The sequence below is a fragment of the Topomyia yanbarensis genome, unplaced genomic scaffold (genome assembly GCF_030247195.1).
Source record: "Topomyia yanbarensis strain Yona2022 unplaced genomic scaffold, ASM3024719v1 HiC_scaffold_141, whole genome shotgun sequence".
In the NCBI taxonomy this organism is placed as follows: domain Eukaryota; kingdom Metazoa; phylum Arthropoda; class Insecta; order Diptera; family Culicidae; genus Topomyia; species Topomyia yanbarensis.
Genome location: NW_026683318.1, coordinates 25,301 through 33,639, shown reverse-complemented (window position 1 = coordinate 33,639; position 8,339 = coordinate 25,301). Strand labels below are relative to the sequence as shown.

General features: G+C 43.1%; 1 non-coding gene across 1 annotated transcript; it reads right to left on the bottom strand.

Moving 5' to 3' along the window:
* Positions 1 to 8,042: 8,042 nt before the first annotated feature.
* Positions 8,043 to 8,116, bottom strand: Trnan-guu (transfer RNA asparagine (anticodon GUU)). The gene has a single exon. It is a non-coding gene; the product is annotated as a tRNA-Asn (tRNA).
* Positions 8,117 to 8,339: the final 223 nt, after the last annotated feature.

Below are 8,339 nucleotides of genomic sequence, written 5' to 3'. Positions count from 1 at the left end.
TAATCAAGCTCGTTCCCATATTGATTCAGTTTTGTAGAATTCCACTGAATCGCAAGTCGCCATTAATTTTTCAAAAATCGATATTTGGCATATATTCGTCAAGGCCGTTCCAAAAATATTAACATTGATTGAGTTTTGGAGAATTCCACTGAACCGGTCATCGCCATCTGGGTTTTCAAAATGGCGTCAGACATCGATATGTGGCGTCTACTTGTCAAGCGCGTTCCAAAAATACCCGTGATGGTAGAGCTTTAGAGAATTCCACTTAAAGGTTATCGCCATCTGTTAAATATGGCGTGTACTCATTAAGCTTGTTCCAAAAATATTCATATTGACAGGATTTAAGAGAATTTCGTCACACCGGAAGTCACCATCCTGGTTTCCAAAAAGGCCTCAAGCATCAATATTTGGATTCAACTCGTCCACCCAAGTAACCAATAAGCATTATAACATAGCCTAATATTTGCTTTAAATCCACATATAAAGCAGTCTTATAGAGCCGTGAAGCCCTAAATACTGATATAATGCTGGTATTATGCCAGAAAAGGCGAAATATAGTGCTATTACTGTGCAGAGATTGACAGCTCGTTTTTGCAGCACTAATACTATCATATAGCACCAGCGTACAAATGTCAAATTTGAAAGCCTAATATTGGAACTACTAATGCTATTAGAAAGCTTCAGTTGGCTGTTATTGTCCGCCATGGTTTTAAAACCATTTCTTATGTTTCCTTTCGGTATGGTGAGCAAAAAGGAAAAATTTTAAAATAAAATGTTCTGTTTAAAAACCATAATTGACTCTTTTCTAATGCATTGTTGTGTAATGAAAATCCTTAATGGGTTTTCTTTCTCACATGATATAAATGTTTTACGAAAATTACCTTTAGTAAGTCTCGAACTGAGGTACCTTGCCTCGTCCTTCACGGTAAGTGCGCTGCGTTCACTGCCTGGACTATATAGCATATGTTCGATTGAAATGAAATATGCCGAATATAATCTTCAAGACGAGTTGCATAACGAATAAACCCACCGAATTACAATAGCATTATATCGGCTTTTCATTTGCTCTATAATGGCATTTAATGCACATGTGAAGCTTATATGCTTTAAAGATCTTTGAAGCATGTACGCGTTATATCAGCTTTATATGCGCATATAAAGCAAGCGATAATGCTATATTTCGACTGTGCATTTATACATTATTGTTAATATAGAGCTTTATTGCATTGTTAATGCTGTAATGGAATTTCAATGCAACATTAGTGCAAATGTATAGCCAATATAGTGCAATCGCTTAATGCTTATGGTTACTTGGGCAGCCCGTTCCAAAAATACCTACGTTAGTAGGGTTTTACAGAATGCCACGAAACTGGAAGTCACCATCTTTGTTTTCAAAATAGCCTCAGGCATCGAAATATGGCGTCTACTCGTCAAGCCCGTTCCAAAAATATGAAAATGGCGTCAAACATAGACATTTGGCGTCTACTCGTTAATACTGTCCCGAAAACAACGATATTGACGTGCGGGCCAAAAGGAAACGTCAAGATCCGCCTTTTCAAAAATTCTTCTTTGCATTCAAAAGGGCTCAGAATAAATGCAGAAACCATGTTAATTGCACAATCCATGCAAAATAAACGTGCAAAACATACGTCTCCCAACCTTTGAACGGAACGGATCGTTATATTTCACAGTGGTGTTCGGTGTGTAAATTCAGTGATTCAAGGTCATCCTTTGTTCGTTCGTTAGCTACCATTCTGCTGGTGCCGGCAGTAAATCCAGTACATTGTTTTCGCTGGTGCGGAACAATCGACGTTGTTTACAGATAAGTTTTGCTTTATTTTTTTTTCCTCGTTTCCTTTCTTTCCTTTTCCCTACTTTTACTCTACCTTGTAATCAAATAATAAGACACATTCCCGTTTATATAACGCTCTGCCCTCGTGCTTAAATGGCCGAGGGCGAAATACCATCTGATGTAATCATGGAAGTCCCTGATCCCCCTAATACTCGCATTGCTCCCCGTATAAAGCAGTACCCAGAAGGTTCCTCTGGGCCATGGGTGGTATATTTTCGGACCGGAGAGAAACCGGTTAATATATTAAAACTTTCTCGAGATCTGACTGCTAATTACCCGGCCGTAACTCAGATAACACGTGTTCGGGCAAACAAGATACGTGTTCTAGTGAGTGATCTCGGCCAGGCAAACGCGATTGCTTGCTGTGAGCGCTTTACGCGGGAATTTAAAGCATACGTGCCTTGTGTGGCCTGTGAAATCGATGGGGTAGTGTCCGAACCGGGCCTGAAATGCGAAGAACTGTTGGAGCACGGGGTTGGCTGCTTTAAGGACCCCTCTCTTGAACAGATTAAGATCTTAGAATGCAAACAATTGTATACCGCAAACACCGAGGGAGGTAAGACTACCTACTCTCTATCAGGCTCGATTCGGGTGACATTCGCCGGGTCCTCTCTTCCCAACTACATCCTCCTTGACAAGGTTCGCCTACCAGTTCGCCTGTTCGTACCGCGGGTCATGAACTGCAGCAATTGCAAGCAGTTGGGCCACACAGCCACATATTGTGGAAATAAGAAACGATGCGGCAAATGCGAAGGAGAGCATGAGGATGACTCTTGCGACAAAGAAACTGAAAAGTGTATTTGCTGCGGGGGCCCTTCACATGCTCTTAAATCATGTCCTGCGTACAAGCAGCGCGGGGATAAAATTAAGCGCTCCCTTAAGGAACGCTCAAGGCGTTCTTATGCAGAAATGCTAAAGAATGCTTCGCCATCTGTCCTGTCCGAAAATCCCTATGCTGGTTTGGCTAACGTTGAGCAAGAATCTGACGACCCACGAGAGGGAACATCTTTGGTTAACCCAGGGGAATCCAGGAAGAGGAGAAATCCAGCCTCCCCTACATTGCCTCGTAAGGGTGCCAAGGTGTCGTCCACTCAGAGTGCGCCATCTACAACCAATAAATCCAACGGAAGTGATGCACAAAAGCCGAAGCAATTTGCTCCAGGACTTGGAAATATTAATTCTAACAAGGAGTACCCACCACTTCCAGGGACATCCAAAACCCCAAGTGTCCCCTTTTTTCAAACAGATACTCAGTCCAGTAGCGGACTAATGAAATTTTCTGACATAGTGGACTTAATTTTCACAGCTTTCAATGTTACTGATCCTCTTAAAAGCCTTCTGATACGTTTTCTCCCTATAGTGCAAACATTTTTGAAGCAGTTGACTACTAAATGGCCCCTCCTTGCAGCGATCGTATCCTTCGATGGCTAAGTCATCGAACGAGGTCACCGATTCGATCACTGTTCTACAGTGGAACAGCAGAAGTATCCTCCCGAAAATCGATTCCTTTAAATTTTTACTAAATAGTTTAAAATGTGATGCTTTCGCATTATGTGAAACTTGGTTAACTTCCGATATAAATCTCAACTTCCACGACTTTAATATAATTCGTCTGGATCGAGAAAACCCCTATGGAGGAGTACTTTTGGGGATCAAAAAGTGCTATTCTTTCAACCGAATTAACCTCCCTTCGACACCAGGCATTGAAATTGTCGCTTGTCAAGTTCTAATCAAAGGTAAAGACCTTTGCGTTGCTTCCATCTACATTCCTCCTAGAGCCTCGGTAGGGCACCGAACGCTTTGTAATATCACGGAATCCTTACCGGCACCGCGGCTAGTTCTGGGAGACTTTAACTCGCACGGTACGGTATGGGGCTGTCTTCATGATGATAATAGATCAACATTAATCCAAGATCTTTGCGATAATTTCAACATGACCATCTTAAACACGGGAGAAATGACGCGGATCCCTACACCACCAGCACGCGCAAGCGCGTTGGATTTGTCGCTTTGCTCGACATCGCTACAGTTAGATTGCATGTGGAAGGTGATCCCTGATCCCCACGGTAGCGATCATTTGCCTATCGTGATTTCAATTGCTAACGGTTCAAGACCATCGGAAACAATCAATGTCTCGTATGACCTCACACGGAACATTGATTGGAAGAGTTACGCGACCGCGATATCCGTTAAAATCGAATCCACTCAAGAACTTCCTCCGGAGGAAGAGTACAGGTTTTTGGCTGGCTTGATTCTCGACAGTGCGAATCAAGCTCAGACTAAACCAGTACCCAGCGCGAATACCCATGGACGGTCTCCCACCCTGTGGTGGGATAAAGAGTGCTCAGAGCTGTACGCGGAAAAGTCCACTGCATATAAGGCCTTCCGGGAAGACGGGTTACCCGCTAGCTATCAACAGTACGCGTCGTTAGAAAGGCGAATGAAGAGTCTAATGAAAGCCAAAAAACGCAGTTATTGGCGCCGGTTCGTCGACGGGTTAACGAGAGAAACAGCGATGAGCACTCTTTGGGGTACGGCTCGACGTATGCGTAATCATAATAGTACCAACGAGAACGTGGAATATTCAAACCGTTGGATATTCGCTTTCGCCAAGAAGATCTGTCCGGACTCTGTCCCGGTACAGAAAACGTGCCGCGCCGCGTCTCCTCACGATACCGCGAACGAAACATCGTTTTCGATGGTGGAGTTCTCACTTGCTCTCTTATCGTGCAACAATAACGCCCCAGGGTTAGACAGAATTAAATTCAACTTGCTGAAGAATCTGCCTGACACTGCAAAAAGGCGCTTGTTGAATTTATTTAACAAGTTTCTTGAGGGTAACATTGTCCCTTATGAATGGAGGCAAGTGAAGGTCATCGCCATCCAAAAACCAGGAAAACCAGCCTCCGACCACAACTCGTATCGGCCGATTGCAATGCTGTCCTGTATTCGGAAGTTATTCGAGAAAATGATCTTGTTTCGCCTCGACAATTGGGTTGAAGCAAATGGCTTACTGTCAGATACACAATTTGGCTTCCGCAAAGGCAAAGGGACGAACGATTGCCTTGCGTTGCTTTCTACAGAAATCCAAATGGCCTATGCTAACAAAGAGCAGATGGCATCAGTCTTCTTGGATATTAAGGGGGCTTTTGACTCAGTTTCTATCAACATTCTGTCAGAGAAGCTGCACCAGCATGGTCTTTCGCCAATTTTAAATAACTTTTTGCTAAACCTGTTGTCTGAAAAGCACATGCACTTTTCGCATGGCGATTTAACAACATCGCGATTTAGCTACATGGGTCTTCCCCAGGGCTCATGTCTAAGTCCCCTGCTCTACAATTTTTACGTGAATGACATTGACGATTGTCTTGCCAATTCATGCACGCTAAGGCAACTTGCAGACGACGGCGTGGTCTCTGTTACAGGGCCCAAAGCTGCCGACTTGCAAGGACCATTACAAAATACCTTGGACAATTTGTCTGCTTGGGCTCTTCAGCTGGGTATTGAGTTCTCCACGGAGAAAACTGAGTTGGTTGTTTTTTCTAGGAAGCGTGAGCCGGCGCAACTCCAGCTTCTATTAATGGGTGCAACGATCAACCAGGTTTTCACATTTAAATATCTCGGGGTCTGGTTCGACTCTAAAGGTACCTGGGGATGTCACATTAGGTATCTGAAACAGAAATGCCAACAAAGGATCAATTTTCTCCGAACAATAACTGGAACATGGTGGGGTGCTCACCCAGGAGACCTGATCAGGTTATACCAAACAACGATATTGTCGGTGATGGAGTACGGGTGTTTCTGTTTCCGCTCCGCTGCGAACATACACTTCATCAAACTGGAGAGAATCCAGTATCGTTGCTTGCGCATTGCCTTGGGTTGCATGCACTCGACCCATACGATGAGTCTCGAAGTGCTGGCGGGCGTTCTTCCGCTAAAAAATCGATTTTGGGAACTCTCATATCGATTGCTCATCCGATGCGACATTCTGAACCCGTTGGTAATTCAAAACTTCGAGAGGCTCGTCGAGCTTAATTCTCAAACCCGTTTTATGTCCTTGTACTTCGACTACATGGCACAGAGCATCAATCCTTCTTCGTACAATCCCAACCGTGTCCGTTTCCTAGATACTTCTGATTCTACTGTATTCTTCGACACATCCATGAAGGAAGAGATTCGTGGAATCCCGGACCATATACGCCCGCAGGTGATCCCCAATATATTTTATAATAAATTCCGAGAAGTCGACTGCGACAAAATGTTTTACACTGACGGATCAAATCTCGATGGGTCCACTGGCTTCGGTATCTTCAACAATACTATCACCGCTTCATTCAAGCTCAATGATCCCGCTTCAGTTTACGTCGCAGAGTTAGCTGCAATTCAGTACACCCTTGGGATCATCGACACTCTGCCCACAGATCACTACTTTATCGTTTCGGACAGCCTCAGCTCTATCGAGGCTCTTCGTGCGGTGAAGCCAAAAAAGCAACTCCCGTATTTTCTGGGGATGATACAGGAGTCCTTGTGTACGTTATCTGAAAAATCTTATCAGATTACCTTTGTTTGGGTTCCCTCTCATTGTTCTATCCCGGGCAATGAAAAGGCCGACTCATTAGCAAAGGCGGGCGCATTAAATGGTGACATATATGAAAGACCAATCTGCTTCAACGAATTTTTTAGTATTTGTCGTCAGAGGACGCTCAACAGTTGGCAAACCTCGTGGAGCAACGGGGAACTTGGACGATGGCTACATTCGATTATCCCAAAGGTATCAACGAAGCCTTGGTTCGGGGGGATGGATGTGGGTCGGGATTTTATTCGTGTAATGTCCCGACTTATGTCCAATCACTACACCATGGATGCGCATTTGCGGCGTATTGGGCTTGCGGAGAGTAGTCTGTGCGCTTGTGACGAGGGCTATCACGACATCGAACACGTTGTCTGGGTATGCGCCGGGTATTGTGACGCCAGGTCTCAGTTAAAGGAATCCCTTCGGGCCTGAGGTAGACCACCCAATGTCCCAGTCCGAGATATGCTGGCAACTCGTGATTTCCCCTATATGTCCCTTATTTATACCTTCATAAAAACGATAAATATCCCAATTTAGCCCCTCTCTTTTATTTCTCGTTTTTAGAGTTTCCTCCTGCCTTGTGGAACCGATCAGCTCCAGAGTGCCACTATGTAACCGCCGTCGCCCTTACCACTACTCCTGCATAGAAGGAAACTGAAGCGAGAGCGACTCGAGTTCCGATGAGTTTTGAAGGATTCCCCGCGTGTCCGAAGAATACCATCCGCCAATCCGGTACTCGACGACTTACTAGACTGAGGCGCAAATTTGTTTCGCTGATCCCCCTTCCCCCCCCCCCCCGTTCGAGCGAAAGTTGCAAGTTTTGCTCTTCTTTCCCTGTCTCTCCCCTGTCCTTGATACAACTGCTGCTACACTGATGCGGAAATAAGCCACCCTCTGAATATCTTGACCAAGCATAAGTTTTAGTTAAAAAATTCAAATTAGTATTCTGTATTCCTAGTTTTAAGATAGCTATAATTTTTACTCTTTATTGAAACTCTTGTCCTCCATCTTGTAAATAGAATTGAATCCCTAGTTTTAAGATTTCTGTGAAGTTTCTCATAAATATTTGTTCCCCCTTTTGTGTACTAAACTATATTGTTAGTTTTAAGATAACCGTAAAATATTTCGTAAAATACTATTACTCCCCCTCTTGTATATCAAAGTGAATCCCTTGTTTTAAATTTTTTCATAAAAAAATCTTTTGGCCCTCTCTTGTATATTGAATCTTATTTCTAGTCTTAAGATAGCTGTAAACTTTTTTTTTTTTTCATTTGTAAAAAAAATATTTCAACATTGTAACCTCCTAGTTTTAAGATATCCAAAATGTAAAAACATAAGTATTTGGCACCGCCAAGCTAACGCATTTGTGCCTATCAAATAAACGAAATGAATAAAAAAAAAAAAACGTGCAAAAAACAGTACTCATTGTGAAAACCGTGTAAAGAAGACCGTGCAAAAAACCTTAGTGTAATTGAAAATTCCAAAAAATTTGGAATGCTCATAAAAACTGATCCTTCACGTATTTTACCATCAATTTTTATTGTAGCTCCATTTATGTCATTTTGCGGTCTCAAAAATATTTTATTGCTTCAGTGTCTTTTAAACAAAAAAAGATACCGCCCCCGGGTGGACTCGAACCACCAACCTTTCGGTTAACAGCCGAACGCGCTAACCGATTGCGCCACGGAGGCAGATATGTTCGTTCGGAAGTAATATTGGATAGCATTACTTTGTGGTGCAGCAATTAGTCAATACATTAGTCAACAAATTAACATTTATCTACACTCCAACCCACTTCGGACTTCAAAATGACACCATTAAGTGGTGTCACGTTTTACGCTTTATAGACACAGGTGTACACAGCGCTCTCTGAAAAGAGTGTGAATAATACCAGCATTTAACGAGAATTAATTA